The following is a 21480-nucleotide window of genomic DNA, read 5'->3' as shown; positions in this document are numbered from 1 at the left end:
CGGTGGAAAGAGCTGCTGACGAACCCATGCAGATCGGGACGGTTCGCGGCCCGCTGTCCAAGGAGGAAAAGGACAAAAGAAGACGAGAAAAATTATGCTTGTACTGTGGTAAGGCCGGCCATTTCGTACGTGAATGTTCTGCCAAACCACCTAAAGAAGGGGGTTCGGGAAACGCTGCAGCTCGCCCATGAGGGTGGCAAGGACGAGCGAAACTAAAAACACCCCGAGGCTACTGGCCAATACTCAACACAACCAGGCAGCACATGTCATGCTTCCAGGCAATCTAAGTTGGCAAGGCAAACGCATTCCTGTGTCTTTAATGGTAGATTCTGGAGCTACAGGCAATTTTGTAGACGAGCAGGTAGCGCTAAGATTAGGTCTTCCGTTGAGCAACAAGGCACTGAAAGAAGAAGTTAAATCGGTGGATGGTTCACCCCTAATCTCAGGACCCATTACCCAGCAAACTCATCTCTTACACCTGGAATGCGGAAAGTGTCATCAAGAGACAATACAATTCGATGTTATTGCAGCTCCACAGTTTGGCTTCATTTTGGGGTTACCATGGTTAAGGCTCCATAACCCCACCGTCAACTGGAGTTCGGGAACGTTGCTGTTCCAGTCAAGACATTGCCGTAGGATCTGCGGAACGCCGGGGGATTCGTCTCACTTCATAGGAGGCGTGGAGACAGTGTTGCCGGAAGTATATGAAGATTACCGGGATGTTTTTAGTAAAGTGGCTGCTGAGACCTTGCCTCCACACCGATCGTTTGACTGCAGGATCGATCTCGAGGATGGAGCGATCCTCCCCTGCAGTAGAATCTACGCCCTTACGGAGTCAGAAAATGAACATCTAAAAGAATACATTGACACCAACTTGGCAAATGGATTTATTAGGCATTCAACATCTCTTGTCTCTTCGCCCCTGTTTTTCGTGCCCAAAAAATCCGGAGAACTCAGGACATGCATCGACTACAGAGCGGTCAACCGCATTACCATCAAAAACCGCTACCCTCTTCCCTTGATTCCAGTGTTATTAGACCAGGTGCGTGGTTCGACGGTATATACGAAACTTGATTTGCGAGGGGCATATCACCTTGTGAGAGTAAGACAAGGGGATGAGTGGAAGACAGCTTTCTGCACAAAATTCGGCCTATACGAGTACCAAGTTATGCCCTTTGGACTTTGCAACGCCCCTGCCGCATTCCAACACTTCCTGGACGAGGTTCTACGAGGATATCTGGATGTGTTCGCGGTGGTGTACATCGATGATATACTGATCTATTCACAAAGCATGGAAGAACACCGGGGCCATGTGAGGGCAGTGTTGCAGAGATTGAGGGAGCACCAGCTCTACGCTAAATTAGAAAAATGTGAGTTCCACCAATCCACGGTAGAGTTTCTGGGATTCATTTTGTCACCCCAAGGAGTGAATATGGACCAGAAGAAGGTACAAGCTATCATCGACTGGCCATCTCCAACTTCAGTAAAGGACGTCCAGACGGTGCTAGGCTTCGCGAACTTCTACCGTCGCTTCATAGAGGGATTTGCTAAAAAGGTTCAGCCTATTACCTGTCTCTTACGAAAGGGAATACCATTCCAGTGGGATGCAGAGGCAGAAGCAGGGTTCCGAGCCCTGAAGGACACGTTCATCACAGCACCGGTTCTCATGCATCCAGATCCAACCAAACCCTATGTAGTAGAGACTGATGCATCAAGCTATGCCATCGGCGCCATCCTGTCACAACGTGATGACAACGGACAGTTGCACCCCGTCGCCTATTACTCCAGGACATTGTTACCCGCAGAACGGAACTATGTAATAGCAGACAAGGAGCTGTTAGCCATCAAAGCAGCCTTTGGAGAATGGCGCCATTACCTAATGGGGGCCCGACACACCATCACTATATTTACTGACCATCGTAACTTACAATTCTTGAAGTCGGCCAAGGCCCTTAGTCCCAGACAGCTACGATGGGCCATGTACTTTTCAGAGTTTGACTTTGTTGTAACATATCGTCCGGGCATAGACAATAGGAAAGCGGACATTCTGTCACGATATCCCGAGCCCAACACTGAACACTCAGAACCCAAGGAAGAGGTCAAGCCAATAATAAAACCAAGTTGCATTGTAGGAAGCATCATAGTAGACAACATGTTTGAAGACATCCGGAAAGCAATGTCTGTACTAGATTTAGCGCAATGGATGGCGCAGGATGCGGATCGGACAATCAAGGATGGATTGCCTTTTTTCAAAAAAGCCCTATACATACCCACTACACCACTTCAACGACAAGCAATTCAGTGGTGTCATGACTCGCCTTTTGTAGGTCATCCCGGCTCGACAAAAACCATAGAACTACTAAGGAGGCACTTTTGGTGGCCGGGTATGAAGAGGGATGTGCAATGTTACATTTCCAACTGTGATACTTGTATGAGAAACAAGTCCGAACATAAGAAACCAGCAGGACATCTGCAACCATTGCCAACACCGCCAACTCCTTGGCATACCATTTCTTTAGACTTGATAGTGGAGTTACCCCTCAGCCACGGATTCACATCCATCCTTGTAGTCGTAGACTACCTCACCAAGATGGCTCACTTCATACCCTGTAAGAGCACGCCAACAGCTAGTGAACTGGCCGATCTGTTCCTGCAGAACATAGTTCGACTGCACGGAATCCCATATAATGTAATCTCGGACAGAGGGCCACAATTCACTTCGCGTTTTTGGCAAGCATTTTGTAGCACTGTAGGAATGAATATACGTTTGTCCACTGCTTACCATCCAGAGACGGATGGACAAACGGAACGCTTAAACCAGACACTGGAGCAATACCTGCGTTGTCTCATTCAAGGCAAAGACAATACCTGGGCGGAGGTCATCTGGCTGGCAGAGCTAGCGTATAATAACGCTGTCCACTCGTCAACCAAGGTAACACCATTCTATGGTTCATATGGATACCACCCACGTTTCCAGCCATTACCACAGGTCGATGTACCGGAAGTACCAGCTGCGCAGGAACGAAAAAGACAGCTTGAAACCCTTTGGCTGTCCATGCAACATACCTTGAACTCAGCAAAATCATCATATAAACATTATGCCGACAAAAAAAGGAGAGTGAGCCCACCCTATAAGACAGGAGATCGGGTATGGCTTTCAACTCGAAACCTCCACCTACAAGGGCCTCGTAAATTCCAACCTCGTTTCATTGGCCCGTTCCCGATCACGTCAATCATCAATCCAGTGGCGGTCAGACTATCATTACCACAACATATGAAGGTACATCCGGTATTCCATGTGGCCTTATTAAAACCAGCCCCGGCTTCTGTAAAAACAAAAAGGCCACCACCCATGTTGGTGGATGGTTATCCGGAATACGAAGTAAGGGCTATTTTGGATTCAAGTTTTAGATTGGGAAAGCTATGGTACCTCATAGACTGGGAGGGGTACGGCCCTGAGGATCAATCCTGGGAACCGGCACAAAACATCCATGCTCCTCGACTCCTTCGCCAATTCCATCTTAGGTACCCCGCTAAACCAGGGCCTGCGAAAGGGAGGGGGAGTACTGTCAGGGCTGGGCCACGTGTTGGGGCCAAAAAGCAGATTGCAGCCACTGTGGGGGCTGCAGAAGGGGTGTTAGCCCCCCTAAAAAGCCCTACCCAGTACTCAAGGCGGTTCTCCATCCCTTTTGCAGAAAGAAGTCCCTGGGATGGAGAACCGCCTTGGAACTACATTTCCCAGCAGGCCGTGCCTTGCACGAGCCTGCTGTCAGGAAATGCCACGCCCGCGCTAATGCGCATGCGCGAGCCGCGCCATCGGGACGACGCTCGCAATTCCGGACGCAGAGGAGAGAAGACGTGTTTCATCCGAGCTCCGGCAGGCACGCCTACGCGGGGCATAAGCTTCCGCCTGGACACCCCAGGCCCCGCGCACAACCAAAGATAAATTTCTCTTTTTGAAGCACTTGTTGTCGGCTGTGCTTTCGGCTGGGATTGTCGGTTTAGATACCGAACCGCGAACTGGGGCAGAGGCACGAGAAGCATCGCGCACGAGTCCCCTTGTAAACTGGGAATCCATACATAGACCCTGCATGATTTGGGCAATGCCGTGACTAATAGCCCATGCACTGAATGCGGGGAAAACTTTCCTGAGGCAACTCGGAGTGAAGTCAACTACGAGTTGTTTTCGCCCGCACTGACAATGTGTTTTGGTATTTTGCAGTGAAAGCTGAGCGTACTTCGGCTGAGCGTACTTTGGCTGAACACACAAACAAGTCAGGAGGATCGGAGGCACCAGCCAGCAATCAGAGCTAAGTGCAGTTTTTGGTGCATGAGAATAATGTGAGGGGGGTTGGTGTTCACGCACATGATTTGGGAAGCATGCTGCATGAGTTAATGCCGGTGTGCTTCATGTTGCTGCTGCACTGGTCAGCACTTTAATGTCAAAGGCGTCCTACTGCACTGGTCAGTACTTTAATGTCGTAGTGTCCTGGTTTAGGAGCTCCAGTACAAAGGCTCCCTTCGAAGGGCACACAGTGTGGGTGAGGTGCATGAGTGCATGGGCGGAGTTTGTCCATCGGAGCGGCGCACAGGAGCCGAGGAGTATGTTTCCCTAAAGTACCCCCACCTATCCATAACAACTTCCTAACCCTCTTTCCGGTTATCCTGAACTCCCTCTACCCATCCAAACCAACGGACCCTAACCCCCTTTCCCCGGCGGGTCAAGGTGGCCTGTGGTTTTTACATTCCAGGTGCTAAGACCCAACGGGGAGGCAGGTGTTTGTGCTGCCTCTGCGCCAGACAACAGGAGCCTGACAGTTGTGATGATTGGAGCTGGTTGGCGGGATCACTGGCAGTGAAATCATAATACCAGCAGGGGAGTTTCAGAAACCATCCAAAAAGGAAGTTCATTGTAAGCTGGAATACGAGGGGTTTCTCGCACCTGTTTGGGGAAACTGGCTTTGACATGATTAAGTGTGACCTTATGGAAATGTAGTTATGAGAGATTCTACTCCTGGAAGGCTATGAAATACACATAAATCCAGCCCTAAAAGCAGTTTAAGGTAGACCTATGGCAGGCCTCTTAACTTCCACTTAAGGCCATGGATACAACTTACAACAGTCACAACAATAAAGGATTTGGGGGTTCTTCCCACTGGATGTTGTTGATTTGTAATTTTTATTGGAGGACGGGACTGGGCCAGACTCAAACATCAAAAATGACTTATTAAGGACCATTGATGATTCCAGGATACTTTGGGCCAACTCAGAGGTGCTCCTCTGTGGGGATTTTACCATGGAATGCTGCGATAAAAAAGGCAACAAAATGGAGGATGTACCCTTGAACCCCACAGAAAACATAAAAAGAGGCCTCGACCTTGAAAAAGAGATGCTTGCGAGAGACATCTTTATGGTAAATTGCAGACTCTGTGGTGACAAACCCCCATCCAAAACTTGGAAGCGAGGGATGCAAGACACTACGCTGGACTTCATCTTTGTCACCAAAGGTGTGCTGAGGAAACTCAGGTCCCTAGTGGTGGTACAGATGGACTTGAGTGATCACAACCTTCTCGCACTCGAAAGTGAAGACTGGGATAGAAATGTTACCCTGCCAAAATGCCACCAACAAGATCATCACTATGAATTGACACCAGGGGGAAACCAGCTACGAATAAGGAGGAGAGATTTGCCAACTCTAATAAACTCTCTTATGTTGTTAAACACATAAGATCCAGACAATAGAGTTGCCATCCTGAATTATCCGGAGGTACTTATGGCCTTTTGTGATAAGGTCAAACACAGCAAGGCCGTTGCCATTAAACATAGGCATGCCTTTGATGATCTAATTGCGCTAAAGTTGTTACCAGGGTGAACAGATGGGCCAAAAAATCAAAGACGCTGTGTAATTTAGCCCTAGTTAAAAAGACAAAGAACACATTTAAGAATTGGCTGAGAGAGCACAAATATCAAATCAGTCAACAGGACAGCGAAAAGATGTTGCACCTGGTTACAAGGAAACACATAGAAACAACAGTTGTGTCCACCTTGCACTCCTATCTTGAGAGATTCACACCATTCCCATTGTATCTAGATAGCAAAAAATTGCTTTGTATAAACTTCAGGTGCAGGGGAGATAACAGTCAACCCTGGCATATGGGTTGTGAGATAAATGCAAACCAAGATAAGTTCCTAAATAGAGGAACTCCTGTCCCCTGCACACTTTCACAAGCTCAATAGGTGAGCTAAAACAGTTAAGGTAGACTATTGAACATACTCTAGGTATGTGGTTTTTTATGTCTTTAAAAAAAAACATCTTATGATTGTAAATGATAAACATCAATACATAATTTTTTAGAAAATAATTCTTCTTTGGAACAGAGTTTTATCTTCAAGTGTAGTTTTTATTTTGTAAAGGGCCCAACGCGTTTCGAGAAAAGCTTCTCTTCTTCAGGGGCATATTCAATTTTTCAATTTTTCAATTAATCACATCTAAAGAGAGTTTACAGAAAAACATATAATTACTAGTAATGTTGAGGTATGTCAAAAATATTTACAATTCTTCAAGTCTAACCACTCAATCTCATGGGTTACTGTATTTCAAGGCACCTAGATGTACTTAATATAGGTTGCATTTCCTCAATAAATACACAATGTGACCTCCATTTACACATCAATCTAAATGGCATGTGGCCATAACTTGTGTTGTCAGGTTTAAATCATCATTTTAATCCTTAGGGCTGTGGCCATAGTGTATGTCAACAACTTTAGAACAACATTTCCTGGTTAAACAATACATTGTGTAGATTTAAAGCTTACATACTCATAGCTCAGGATTATACCTAGTGGTAGGAGTCAATTTAGTATCGAAGATATATGGGTTAATTTTCACCTGTATCCAGTGTTGGGGTTCTATTAAAAAGTGAGGGGGAAGTTAGTATGTTTGAAGTCTTACCCTAGTAGAAGGCTACAAAAGTGCCAAGACGGTGGTGGATGATGATTCTCAATCGTCTGGAAGACAGATAGGGTGGATTCAGAGGCCTCGTGTTCATTGGCTGTAAAAACAGCCAATGGTAATCTAAATAAAAATATTTAATGAATAGTGGCTTAAATAAGGCAAACGTAAAAAAGGTATGTTACAGAAACTCAAAAAATGCAATTAACTTGTAGCTTCGGAGTGCCAAGGGCATGATACGGCCATACCCGAGCCCCTAGTGGATGGGTATCTGCTTACCTATAATCGGTAAGTGAAGTATAAGGAAATCTTCTAACCACCGGATCCGTGTGTGGAAAAGGCTGAGTAAGATGGTCGTATAAATTGTGGCGCTGCGTTGTGATGTCATGATGTTTAACGTAACGTGACATCACTTATGTAAACATAGTGACATCACGGATGTGCGCGATAGCGCGAAGGTTTGGTAAAAACCATAATAAATTCCAATAGTGCCAGAAATTAAAGGGATGAGAGAAAGGCTTATCTTAGTGACTTAAATGGACAATAGTATATGAAAAACTGATAAAGTATCCACTTCGCATTGTGGAACCCAAAAGGTAAAGTTCTTCTCACGGTTAAATAGAGAAAGAAAATGTTAGCAATAATCCACAGAGACTAGTGTGTCTATCTGGTGTTATTAAAGCCTTGAATGGCATGAATGTCCTCAAAAGTGGTGGGTGTTGTAAAAGGGTTAACATATGGAAACGGGATGTCTATTCTATTCCATTGCCAAATATTGAGGTATGTCTGCCAATGATATATCAAGTATTGTTTCACGTGAAGTTATCTTCTAGCGAACCCACCACACGGAATTCGTTGATTGTCTCCACAAGCACCAATCTGGCCTCAGAGCTGCCAGAGGCATGGAATCTGCACTCCTGGACACCCGTGAAGCCTTTTTCTGTAATCTCGATTCCAACTCTCCTTCTGTTCTCATCATTCTTGACCTTTCCTCTGTCTTGATACGGTCAATAATGCCACCCTTAAATTCATCCTTTTATTTACTCATTGTCAATTTAATTGTATATGTTCTCCGTTGTTCTCATCCCTTATGCCTTGTGGCTCTTTGAAACACTGTTTTGCTGTATAAACACCTAAATAGCCAATAACATAAATACAAATAGATTGAGGTGGGAATCCAATATGTTACTGAATCTTGAATCAATGGGGCCTGCATCCATCTTGGCACTGCATTTAGTTCTTGAATGTTTGTTATGGCTGTACAGCAATATCAAGGATATTGTCCAGGCCAATGGTAACAAGATAACTGCAGCTGAAAGTAAAATCTCATCCCTAATTGACCATAAGATGAAGTCTGTTATTACTTTTTCTGACCGAAACGAATTACATACTTGGAAACCTTTGTAATTTTGGAAGACAACATGGACCTGCATGGGTCTCCGCCTAATAGCCCAATGCTTTGCTGTATTGCCATGCCAGGCTTAGTGGTTCTGCAATACTGTTTGGGTCATCTAGAGACAACGTTGCACTGGGTGTTGAGGAACAATCGGTTGTTGAGCTAGAACATCATCTTTTGCCAAAGCGACTGCTAATAAAACCCAATACAATAGTAAGATGCACAAAATCTGCAACAAAATTAAAAAGTACAAAAACTTGTCAAATGTGAAAAATAACAATCTTCTTGACATTTCAGCATTTGTTACCAACTGAAGACTCAGTAATTGATTAGTACACAGGATCAGCAACAACTTCTTATTACTCCTGTTAGCTAAGTTTGCAGTCTGATGCACGTTGCTATTGTATGTTATCCATATCTAGCATTAGGAGAATCGTTGTAGTAATTCATTGGGGATTTTTCCCTCTATCTAGGACAATCAAACGTGTGTTGAAAATTAGGCTTTTCCCTCTATCAAGGATATTTTTTTCCTCTATCCAGAAAACCTGCTTCTAGGTGCCTTACTGTTCTGCTGAATGCTGATACCTAGGCTTTTCCCCTTCTCCTGGACACTTCTTTCTATATTGTTGCTTTGCTGTGTGTTATAGTTCAATGTTCTGCACTGCAGTTTCTCCTCTCTCCCTCTCCCCCTTCTCTCCCTCCATGGTGCTTTCAATCTCCCCTATCTTCTCTTACTGCTATTCTATCACCTATACTATTTCAAGAACGAAATCCTGGTCTCCAATCCACGTCTGCCCTCCTCTGACACCTATTTCAATGCTTCTTTCAGCCGACTTTCACCGACATCCTCTTTGTTGTCCCCCCTACAGACCTTTGTATTCCCCATATTGTGTCAGTGGTCCCCCCCTTACTCTTCCTGTCCCATTAATGGTGGCACCCATTGGAAAGTACTCTTTGCATACATCCTTTCCTCTAGGGTCATCATTAATGTCTGCCTAAATGACACTGTCATTGTCCAGTGCTCTCAGCCAAACCTCCTCCTTCTTGATAGGTGTTTTCTATCTCTCATCAATGTCCTCCCTTTTCCTGCCATTCCTTCTTTTGCCACCTCTCTGGCCACTTTGCCACCACCAACGGGTGTACCAGCTTCCTGTAATCCATCAAAAGTTGCAACCAGCTCCACTTAGCTCCCCTCAACTCTCGATCTGCCATCAAACACTCTTCTGACATCTGACACCTCCTTTCAGATCTTGGCCTTAACGTCCTCGCTCTCACCGAGACCTGGTTAGAGGGCAGCATTGTCACAAGTTTTCACACTCTCCTCCCAGAGGGCTAGAATATCCTCTCTAAGTCCAGGCCTAACCGGTTTTGGCAGAGTGGCATTGATCTTCACTGAAAGGGCCCCTGCTACGATCAAACCCAATCGGTCCTACTTTGCCTTCTAAAGCCTTGTCTGCAGGCTTGATCTCTCTCCTATCGTCTTGCGGAATCTGTCCACCAGCAACAAGCACTCTGACCTGGTCTCCCGTTCTTCACAGAGTGTCACTTCATCTCTCCTGGCCTCCAGCCTCTGGGTTCTTCGGCGAACTGTGTGACTCTCTTTCCCTCTTCATCCTATCCTCCGGCCCGACACACTCAGCCGGACACACATTGATGCTCTCATCTCTGCTGACATCCTCATCTCCAACCCTCTCAATACTCCTCTCTCCTGGTCTGCTCATGCTCTCCTGTCCTCTCACCTGAACTTACTGGGACCCTAAGCTAAGCGCCTGCCCTCATTGCCAGTCTACTTCTCTGTCATTCAACCTATGAAGCAAGTGCCACTTGCTGCTTATGCCGCCACCTTCATTCCCCCTCCAACTCCTGCCTCTGACTCTGACATAGCCCTTATTATCCTTCAACTCTCCATCTCCAACACTCGCGACATCCTTACCCTTGTCATGAGGATCCACATAAAGCCTGCCTGACTCCAAGAGCAATACCCGGTATGTCCTATCTGAAACGCAAGTGCAGAGCTGCTGAGCAGAATTGGCAGGCTTTGAGCACATCCTCTGACAAACTGACCTGCCGCCTACTCCAAAAGCAATACAGGCTTTTATTTGCTCGTAGAAGAAGGCCTATATCCAAGCCAGCATCTCTGGGGCCACTAAAACACGGCTGAACTTTTCAAAATCTGCATGGAACTAACCAATCCTAATGCAGTCTCCATTTCTCCTCTGACTTTCCTGGCCCTCTTCACTGCACTGGCCTCTCACTTCATTACTAAAAATCAGAACATCCTGTCCTCAATCTCCTCTGCAGCACTCCCTTCTCCCTAACCTGCTCTCAGGCCCCCCATTGTACCCTCCCGATTCCCTCTTATTCTCCTCTCTCTCTACCCTATCACCCGATGAGGTTTCAAGACAAATATGTTCTATGAAAGTATCGTTCAATCAGGTGCTACCTTGCTCCTCTAGAACAATCAAGGACAACATTGTCTCCCTTGCTCCAGCGTTGGATGATTTCTGCAATAACTTCTTTGCCACTGGATCCTTCCTGTTACTCCTCAAGCACTCCCTTGTGACCCTCTCCTCAGAAAGCCTTCAGGCGACCCTTCCTGTCTGACTGACTACCGCCCTATCTCCATTACACCCTTCCTGGGCAAACTCTTGTAGAAACTGGCCATCTTCTAGCGAATCCACCACACAGAATGTGTTGGTTGTCTTCACGACCACCAATCTGGCCTCAGAGCTGCCAGAGGCATGGAATCTGCACTCCTGGACACCCGTGAAGACGTTTTCTGTAATCTCGATTCCAACTCTCCTTCTGTTCTCATCATTCTTGACCTTTCCTCTGTCTTGATACAGTCAATCATGCCACCCTTAAATTCGTCTCTGTGATACCCTTGGCATCATGGACCTGGCTCTGGACTGGTTGACCTCTTTCCTCTATGAGCGACCTTCCCAAGTTCAACTGGGCCTGCTTTCTCTGTCCTCCATCTCACTCTTGACCTGTGATAACCATCATGACTCTATCCTCTTGCAGTTGCTTTTCACCATCTACCTTGCCACGGTAGCCCATTTGATCTCTGCCTTCTCCCCTAACTTCCAGTGTTATGCGGATGACACACAGTTCTCATTCAAGCTTCCCTCCTCTGCCTCCTTCTCTTCCTCTCTCATTCCTGACTGTATGTCTGTTATTCAGGTATGGTGCACTGCTACCATACCTGATTCTTCTCATCGGGACTCCGGCTCCCTCTTCTGTCCCACACTCTGGCTGCCCTCCATGGGCCCCTTCAGCTCTCCTTCCTGTGAGGCAAACAACCTTGGTGTCATTTTTGACTCCTCTATCTCTCTCCTTCTCTCCTCACATCATGGACCTTGCCACGAAGGCCCACATTCAGCTGCAACCCCTTAGATGCATTCTCCCTTTCCTCCCCTTTCCCCAGAAATACAATGTCTCCAAGAGCTGGTCCGCTTCAAGGTGGACTGTTGTAAGAGCCTCTTCCTCAATCTGCCTTACCCTTCCCTTCCCCCCTACAACTAATCCAGAATAGGACTGTGAGACTTTTCCTTGGCCTCAAACCCAGGGACTGCATCTCTCCAGCCCTATTATCTCTCCAACTCCCAGTCGCTGTGAGAATCAAGTTCAAGACCATCTGCACCATCCAGAAGGCTTACTGTGGCCTGGGACCCTGCTACATCCAACTCCCTTTCCATAAATACCTCCCTGCTAGATCCCTTTGTTTTTCTAGCTCCAACTCTCTACAGATCAGATACTTTTCCATAGAGAGAGTGGGGGAGGAACTCTCTCTTCCGCGGGAGACTCCCTCTGGAATGACCTCCCAGCCCCTCCCAGACTTCAGCCAGATCTCCGTAAGTTGAGGAAGCTTCTCGAAACCCTCCTTTTCTCATCCTCTTTCCCTCTCCTCCCCCCCTGCTAATGTCCCCCTCTGCCTCTTGACTGGCAGCCTGGTTCCTTCAGATTCTTACAGGGCACCAGGCCCTCATTGCTGAGACTACCCCTGCACTTGGTCTCCAGTGAACCCCCACCAACCTGCACATGCCCTCTGGGTCCCCTTCTGCTGCACTAACCTGGCTGGTCCTGCACCCCTTGATCCCTTCCAGCCCCATACATTTGCACTTAGCACGTGGGCCTTCTTTCCCCTGCACTCTCTGCATTCCCCTGGCTGTCTCCACCTGGCCTCCCCTGGCCCTCGCTTAACCTGTGGACCTGTCCATCCTGACAGGCACTTTCCTCCTCCTCTATACCCCATTCTTCTTGTTACTGCACTGGCACGATTGGAATGTCACAATGCCTATTAGGGCCGTTTTAGTTTTTGACATCCCTGTTCCCCCTCCTCTTGTCTTGTTGCGCCTTGAAATACATTGTGTATAGGCGCATTATAAATAGCTGATACAAAAAATATATAAACCCAATGGCAGGCAGCATCTAAATACCAGGTGACGTTGTGCATAAAAAGGACAATCCTTTAAATCAGAAGAAAGTTACATCTTTTCTTCTCTCGGCCAAAGTAACCAATGTGGTCCAAAAAATGAGCAACATCCTTAAGGCTAACACTCTAACTTGGTATTGGAAACCACCTTGCCTGGGGCTAATGAATCACACTCACAGGGATCCTTTACGGAACCAAATGACGTGACAAGAAGCATATCAAATTCCACACATCTAGAGTATTTCTGTCGGGATTGGATGTTACAGGTGCATGTGATAGAAAGATTGTTGGCTGGGAGTCTATTGTTAATTCAATGGTGAATTAAGGATGAATAGAAGTGACATATTGGAAGTATTTTTGTCGTGTTCTGGCAGTGCAAACATTGCGTAAAGGAGACATAGACTATCTCCTTTTTTCACAGAATGTGGCAAGGTGCCTAGTTACCTAATTTTATTCATAACATCGGAGCTGGGCTTGTTTGGGCAGTGCAACTTTGAGGACGTTTGACTTATATGCGTTCTCTAACCTAGGTGAAGTGACAACTTTTCTATCTGATTTTAAACCACAGATAATCAGAAATGAAGCCATTGAATGTCAGCATCAAGTAGGGGGGGGAAGTTAATTAATCTTTTACCCCCAACCTTAAATTTGCAGTTTGGAACGTGCAGATTTGTGAATATACTTAGAGCCTTTGATGAGTCAATCTTGCTGCAATATACTGCAATAAGCTTTTTGTGTTAATAACCTTATAGACCTCCGCAGGTGTTATCACTTGGGGTAATTACCTTACCTCAACCTTTGGCTCTCATCTTTGCATCCGGGGTGACTTGAGAATGGGTCATTATCCCGCAATAATGACCACTTCTGCAGTCTATAGAACTGTACGAGAGAAGTCACTACACATGACAATGGGCTCCTAGAGAGAGTTCACCAATGATCTGAAGAAGAAACTGTTGGCATTGTTTAAATCAAACCTGGATAACAAGATATTCCAAGGTTAAACACAGCCATTATTTAATTGTCAGAAGCATTATCTGTGTCTACAATCTACAATGAAAACATGAGTACAGCATTCAGTGATGCAATTAACTAGACAGCAGAACCTCATATGTCATAATCATCAATGATATGCACACATATAGTAAATGACAGGGAAATACATCTTTTTGATTCTATGAAAACCAGTGCCGAGGCCTACATTCGCCCAAAACGGGAAGCAAAGACACTGCTCCCTGCAATCGAAGTAGATGTCTCATGACACAGCATATTAATATGTTTCAGGGTTGATGGTAAACATGATCCTGATCAGTCAACACGTATTACATAATGAGTAGCAAGAACTATATATGGAATCATTTATTTATTGACATTTCATAACAGACTATATATATTTAGGCACTGGGGCAACAGTATTAAAGTAGTGGAGTGCTGGTATACTTTGTTGACAGGCCTAATACTTTTGGCACAGGCATCGATAGCGTGTGACAATAGCATGCTACATATGTAATTGAGATTGGGCTCATGCATTTTTTGTAGGTGGCAGCCCGCATGTCGATGGCCTGTATATGATATAGCTTTTTACCCATCTTTTCTAAAAAGGGGTGTTTTAGAATGCACCATTTTAACCACCCATATAGAACAACATTTTCACTACTGAATTTTGTGACAAATGCCACTTCAAGTATATTGGTGGATTCCTGGCGTATATGCCCTCTTTGCACACGCAAGCCAGAGAATCAGATAGCCCATTAGATATCAAAAGCGCCTAATATGGAAAAGCTTAAGCCACTAGTAACATATCCCCCAAAGATATCGAGCACTAGGTAACTAATAATAGCAGATGGTATGACAGGCATTGTAGGCAAGTTAAAGCCTACCTAATACGATAGCTTAGAAATGTAGATGGCAGTGGCCAAGCAACCTTAAGGAAAGCTAGATGGTCATATAAGGGAGTATTTCCCTCCAAGAAGAAAGCTCATTTTTATAAGAAAACAAGGGATATATTGCTCGATGCAGTAATGAATGAAGATAACACAAAATATTTGCAACTGGTTAACCAAAAGCAAGAGGATGACAAACGAACCATACATGGTAATATCACAGACAATGGGTGAATTGACCATTTTATAAATCTCTACTCATTAGGATCCAATGATGCGGTATCTGTGACAGGCCTGGAGTCAGATAGCAGGTCAGAGTTTACACCCCTGGTTTATACAGTGAGTGAGGTGATAAGAGCAACAGTGACACTAAAGTTTAATAAGGGGAATCTATGTGATCACTGAGCCTCCCGTAACAGTGCCAATGAAAATGTTGACGCCAATTACGGCACAGCGCAGTGATCATATAGATCCCCCTACCTGACCCCCCCACCCCACTTACCTTTGAAGTGGGAGAATGGAAGACCAGGCTCCCGCCCTTCCCCTCTCGCGCTTGGCCTAGAGGATCACGGCCTAGACACCCGCCACAAGAGGAGTTTGCCTATCTACCAGACGACCAAATACCCTGGTACAGGAACATACGGATGTGCCCATCTACCTGCCCAGCAGCCCGCTCTGTCCATGCCGACACCTGCGGCACGGACCAACTCGACTAAACCTACACGTCGTTAGAGATGCCATGACGACCTAGCCAACGGTCAGCACACCTGTGCAAATATACACACCGGACACTCCCGCACCAATCCACACGAAGAATATACTCAGTGCTATGACGTAGGCGACAGACATACTCACGGACGTGCATCTTTATTATTTTCCACATAGGCTCTCAAAATGCAGAAACGCAAGACGCATCATGAACTTATTTAAAAAGGCTTGCTCACGCTTCTTCTAAGAGCCATGCACCATAATGAAGAATATAACGGGGACACGATACTGAGGATAAAGCAATATGATACCGCAACCTAAAGCGCTCTGCATCAAACGGTTCCGCCTATGCACCAGGCCCAAGTAGGCCACAAGCAAAAGCTTCCATGAACATTGAATGAGCAAGATCTGGGTTGCTGACCCTGCAAAATGAGCCCGGCGAAAGCACAACGCCAAGGGCACGATGTTGCAATCTCGCACGCTGCAAGCCAACGCCAAGGTCGCACCTGCAAGATAAACCAGGCACACAGTAGGAAAAACAATATTAATTGTGCTGAATTTTGCCTCAAACACGGTCTCACCTCACGTGACAAAGCCAAACCTGACAAGATGCCAAGCCCAGGAGGAAGGAGACGCCTGAATCCCACGTTTCAAGACACAGGCAGATACAATTAAAAGACTCATTGGACATCTGCAGCAGTGGGAGTAGTCGACCTCCCAACATATGAATAAATCCTCACATTGTTTACACCTACCCATATTAAAACATTGTTGCAAATGACAGGTGCCCCGCGAGCTGGGAACAGCGATAGTCCCAGACTGGGAGGCTCGCGAGCGGACCAATTAGAACATGGGGTGCTTATCACTGACGCCATTAACACTGACCAATCCTCAGAGGTCTTCATGTAACAATTTTCATGTATCAAATTGAAGGGACAGCCCAGGTATACCACCTGACTAACCCTCAGCCACTAACACCGTTCTCTATATGTGCTCTATACTAACCCTACCACTCGAGTAACCAATCCAGAGTGGAGATTTTTTTTGCTAAAACTTTCCAAGTGACGCAAGTAGCGCGTCATACTAAGGTAAAAAGGGCCTGAGAGCCCCACGATTGTGTGTGTGTCAGGACGGACGCGTACGCTCCTTGACCCATCCCTGCCGTTTTGTCTAATAAACAGCAGAGTCACCTTGCTTCTTGTGTGTGTCTCATACTCTATCTCTGTTGGGATATACGGGAGGAGTTGGGGCCTCCCTGCCCGGAGGTCTGCGGACGGTCCAGCCGACCCCGGCAGAATTTCCCCCCGACACCTTTACGGCGGCACACTGTGTGCACTGCCAACTTCCCGCTATCACTGCAGCATCAGTTCCTCCAATTACGTGGGTCGCAGCTGAGGCCGCAGGGTGCTTTTTGTTTTGTCTTTTTTTAAAATTCTTGTCGCCTACCCACAACCCCAGACTCCTGTAACTGTGCCCAAGGAGATTGGGGGAGACCCCTGCAACCCCTGCTCTGCTTGGGCACAGTAATGGGAAATGTGCCAAAGTCGCATAACTGTGTAGTCGCAGTTACGTGTTTGACATTTTGGTACATTTCCTAATAAGGGCCATGGGCCTCATAGAATACCTATGGATCACTTTCAAAGGAGACCTGCATTAGGGCACCTGACTTGACATGGGTATTCAATGCAATTTTGAAACTGATTTTTGACCCTGCTACTTGGACTAAAGGTGAAATTGTCCCTATTTATAAAAACGGGGGTCAGGAGGACACTGCAAAATTTGACATATCTTGCAGCTTGACGCACGACAGAAAATGTTTGCAAACGCAGTTCTTAGTCACCTAGAAGCATGGACTGAAAAACATTATACACAACCTCCATGCTGGAGTCCAGGGATCAGAACTATAGACCACATCCTAAGGCTAAGTATATTCATTGAGAAATACCTCTTCCTAAGGAAAATGCCATTGTATTTAATGTATACCAACTTAAAGACGGCTTTACAATCCATAAAGGGGTGTGTCAGGGCTGTGTGATTACCCCAAAACTGTTTTCTCTATTTATCAACTCAAGTTATAGACCAACTATTGACGCAGATATGCCCACTCTAGATAAGGACATTTTTCCCACATTAATGTTTACGGATGATGCAGGGGTGATCTCAGTCAAACCAGCTTGCCTCCATAAGCAATGCATTCTTTCTAAACAGTTTGTGGATGATAACAGGTTGACAATAAACTACACTAAACCCAAAATGATGGTCCTTAGCAGAAAGAGGAGCAAGCCCGCTGAATTATTATTTAATATAGATGGTGAATGTATTGAATAGGTAGAGGCCTATGACAACCTGGGCAAGAGGGTTACCTCCCATGGCATTGGGACAAAACAGGTAGAAAAGGCTGGGGTGATTTTAACCAAATACAGTGTTGATTATCAAGAATAAATGGGAGATGGAGGCACCAGAGTGTCATATGAAGGAAAAGAAAAGATTCTACATAATTAAATTATGGAATATGATGGAGGATTTCATTCTAAGCAAAGATGCCGAAAGATTTGGGAAATTGGTGGCAGAAGGTTTTAATGAAGCAGGGGGTGCCCTCAAGGAATGTCATTTCATTGGACAACTGGATTAGTCATTACCCCAAACAATGTTTGCAACCTGGATAGACAATGATGGTCAGGATTGACTTTATAGGGGAGGGGATATTGTCTTTTCTGAGGGGGAAATATCTCTCTCTATTAAAACATGTCAATGTGCAAAGCCGATGGCCCTGACGGTTTTGGCTCTGACATTTAAAAATTGGTGTTGGGAATGGTGAACCCACCTCCTTACTTTGATTTTTAATGTTGTTTAAGCCAAATCCTGTAGTGGGAGTCATATCACATTGTTTTTTATGAAAAGACTCAATTGACAACCCCAACTGTTATAGAGTTATTCAAGGGGGCAACCATGTTCCCTGAATCCACTATCACTGACCTTGATGGTTTTCCATTAAAATGACAAGATTCTCTTGGATGGAAGCCATGGTTTATGAAGTTCTGATAGCATAACATCGCCCAATATCTTTGTTGGAAAGAACTAATAAACTTTTAAGTACATGTTTAATGTATAGGCTAGAAGAATGGGTTGAGAGAAATAACATTGTGATTGCCTCTAAAGCAGGATTTGGGAAAGGCTCTTCTACTTTAGATGATTGTTATATACTGAATATTTTAATAGACAAGTACTGCAAGATTAGAGGGGGCAGGTTCCGTTCCTAGATTTAGAAAAGGCCTTTGATTCCATAGATAGGAATATCCTATGGAGGAAGCTGGAATCACTTAAGGTGCCAAGAGGCCTACTGAATCTCATAAAAGCCTGCTATTCGAATACTCATGCAGCAGTATATTGTCAGTCAAAGGGAATTTATACACAGAATGTTTGCACCAAGAAGGTGGCAAAACTGGGGTGTTCACTGGCTCCTCTTCTTATTATTATTTTCCTCTCGGAATTCAGGCCTGAACAGAGCGAATCAAGACTTGTCCCTCCATTACTTCAAAAAGTGCCATATGTGTCGCTCTTGTTGGCAGATGATACAGAATTATTGGATCTTACACCAGAGGGGCTCCAAAGGAGCTTGGAATATGCAGATAACTATTTTTGCACAAATGGACTAAAGCTTCATATGGGAAAGGTGAACATCTTGATATGTGGGAAAGGCATCAATAGATTTTTTTGGAACTTGATGGGACAAAAAATCTAATTGGTGAGCTCCTTTTGCTAATTGGGGCTCATCTTTGATAAGACCGGAAACTGGGCCCCACACATCAAGGCTATAGCTGCAAAATTAAAACCTAGGATGGGAGGACAGCTAAGGTTCTACTACAAATATGGAGCCTGTATCCTAAGGGTCAATGCTCCTGCATGGGAGAAATATCTGGGGTCTGCAAATTGTGATCTGCTGGCGATGGCCCATGACATATTGTTAAAGACATTAACCAGCCTTCCCCGGGGTGCACCAAATAGTGCAATCTGGCTGGAACTGGGGGATCCCAAATATAGCCATATGGACGAATTTGAGGTTTTCAACTTTTCTTTTAAAGGCATATGTGTTAGACTTAAGGAATCCTAATATACAGAATGCATTGGCAGAGATAGTTTGCTCAGAATACAGGAGAAAGTATCCATGGTATAACGATGGATGTGCTTTTTTGACTTGGGGTTATAAGGGTGTAAAGGAATTGACTGCCCCAAAAACCTCAAAAACTAAAAAAGGAGCTGTTAAGGAAAGCCATTTGCTATGACCAAGAATTAGATAGGGCCAAGGGTTGTACTTTATCCTCCATTACATTGCATAAGGCGACTGTAGCTGCCTCTTGAAGTTGGAGGATGTAGGAAATGTAAAATGATGGTCCGACTACTAAATGCCCATAAAATCTGGAAAAGGGGGGTGGTGGCCACGAAATGTAATTGCCAAATGAGAGTCAATGTGGGACTGTTCCATTTTCTGGTAATCTGTGGGAATTATCATGATCAAAGTAAAAAGTGGATTAGGCCCCATTTTGTAAAATCAGAACATTTCTTTATCTTTAATAATGAATTGTAGCAAAGCACTCACTCATTGGGATGTTGTAACAAAACATTGTATTTGGTAACTTTACCTGATTGTAGGATTTAATCCAAAGAGACTGATTTTAGGGATGTTTTATTCTATGTTATGCTGGGTCAATTTGGACAATAGGAACATTGGGTTGATTCTATTAATGTATGATGTGACATTTGTATGTGTTTTAATGGAGAAATCCAAAAAAATATATTTGACTTGACTTGACTACAAGCACGTCAGGCTGCCCTTATGTGGTGAAGTATGGAGTTTTATTCTATTGTCAATTGTAGCCATTTCCAATTGTCGACAATTGGAAATGGCTACATAAAAACATATTATGGCTTCCATCAAGTACACATTCAATACCCCAGTTCATGGAACTTAATTTACATAATATTAACACCATTTCTAAAATAAGACCTTGCTGTGCTGGGTCAGAATATGGAGCTCTCCAGAAACCTATAGAGATGCTTTAAAGCACTATTATCTCAAGAGGGCGAGAACAACCTGCCATGATGTCAAAATCTAAAGAGGTTAGGCCATGACCTTAATCATGTGGAGTTCTGGGTCACACCGGATGTGTTGTATTAGACATTCAATGGCATAATTGCTAATTGCATATATACTGATCAAAGACATTGGTGATAGGCTAAAGGTACCTAGACCAAGTGAAGCCCAGATTGTCAAGGTCTTTATTTATCAGATTTACGATAGGTATATTCCCTCTGGCCCATCATTTGCATACGTGGGATGTTGGCGTCTCTGACAAATGCCACTACTGTCATCACTTTGTGGAAGAGGAAACACATTTTATGCTAATTTATACTGCATACTCCACCCTGAGGCAAACGTAGGAAAGACCATTATTCATTGCACTTTTTTTAGGCAATCGGTTTGTGCAATAGAATGGATGATGGATGATGGTACATATAGTGGCCACATTTCTCCAGAGAGCATGGCTGAGGAAACAGCATCTGGCAAATCTTGCTCTGTAGAGATGCCACCATCATTACACTTTGTAACCTGGCCAGTTACAATATGACTAAGTGAAATATATCATTTGTACTATTGAGCTGGCTTACAAATGTTTCATTATCTTCTCTGTGTATATCTGTACTAGCACTTTATTGAATATTGTGGTCAGAATAGTTTTTGAAATGTATTTTTATCATTATACTTGTGAGGTGTAAACAGTTCTGAAATTGTGTTTTAAATATGTAAATTGTCTGACAATATGCTCTTGATATTATATGTATATTTACCTACAACTGCTTGTTAAATATTGAATATTAAAAACATATAAATAATGCCCCAACCATTCATTGACTAGTGGTGCAGTATTTGTAATTTGTCCTGAGATGATTTCATTTTCAACACAATGGGCCTCATTACAAGTTTAGCAGTATGGGAAGAAAGTGGTGTAAAATCCCTAATAGATATTTTTTTTTGGAGGTAGCGGAATTACTACTGTTTTTCTTGCCAAATTATAGGTGTTGGCAGATTTTCCACCAGCAGAATTCCCAT

The 21480-nt window shown here is 44.6% G+C and overlaps 1 protein-coding gene across 1 annotated transcript in view; it reads right to left on the bottom strand.

The window, feature by feature from the left end:
• The window catches only part of NEGR1 (neuronal growth regulator 1), a 2727005-nt gene that overhangs the window by 1215520 nt on the left and 1490005 nt on the right, over positions 1-21480 (bottom strand). The gene's annotated exons all lie outside the window — the stretch shown is intronic.

This window comes from Ambystoma mexicanum, chromosome 1q (assembly GCF_040938575.1).
Source record: "Ambystoma mexicanum isolate Mex_15411 chromosome 1q, UKY_AmexF1_1, whole genome shotgun sequence".
NCBI classification, from domain to species: domain Eukaryota; kingdom Metazoa; phylum Chordata; class Amphibia; order Caudata; family Ambystomatidae; genus Ambystoma; species Ambystoma mexicanum.
The sequence above is the reverse complement of the archived record's forward strand: the minus strand, read 5'-3'. Positions and strand labels throughout refer to the sequence as shown.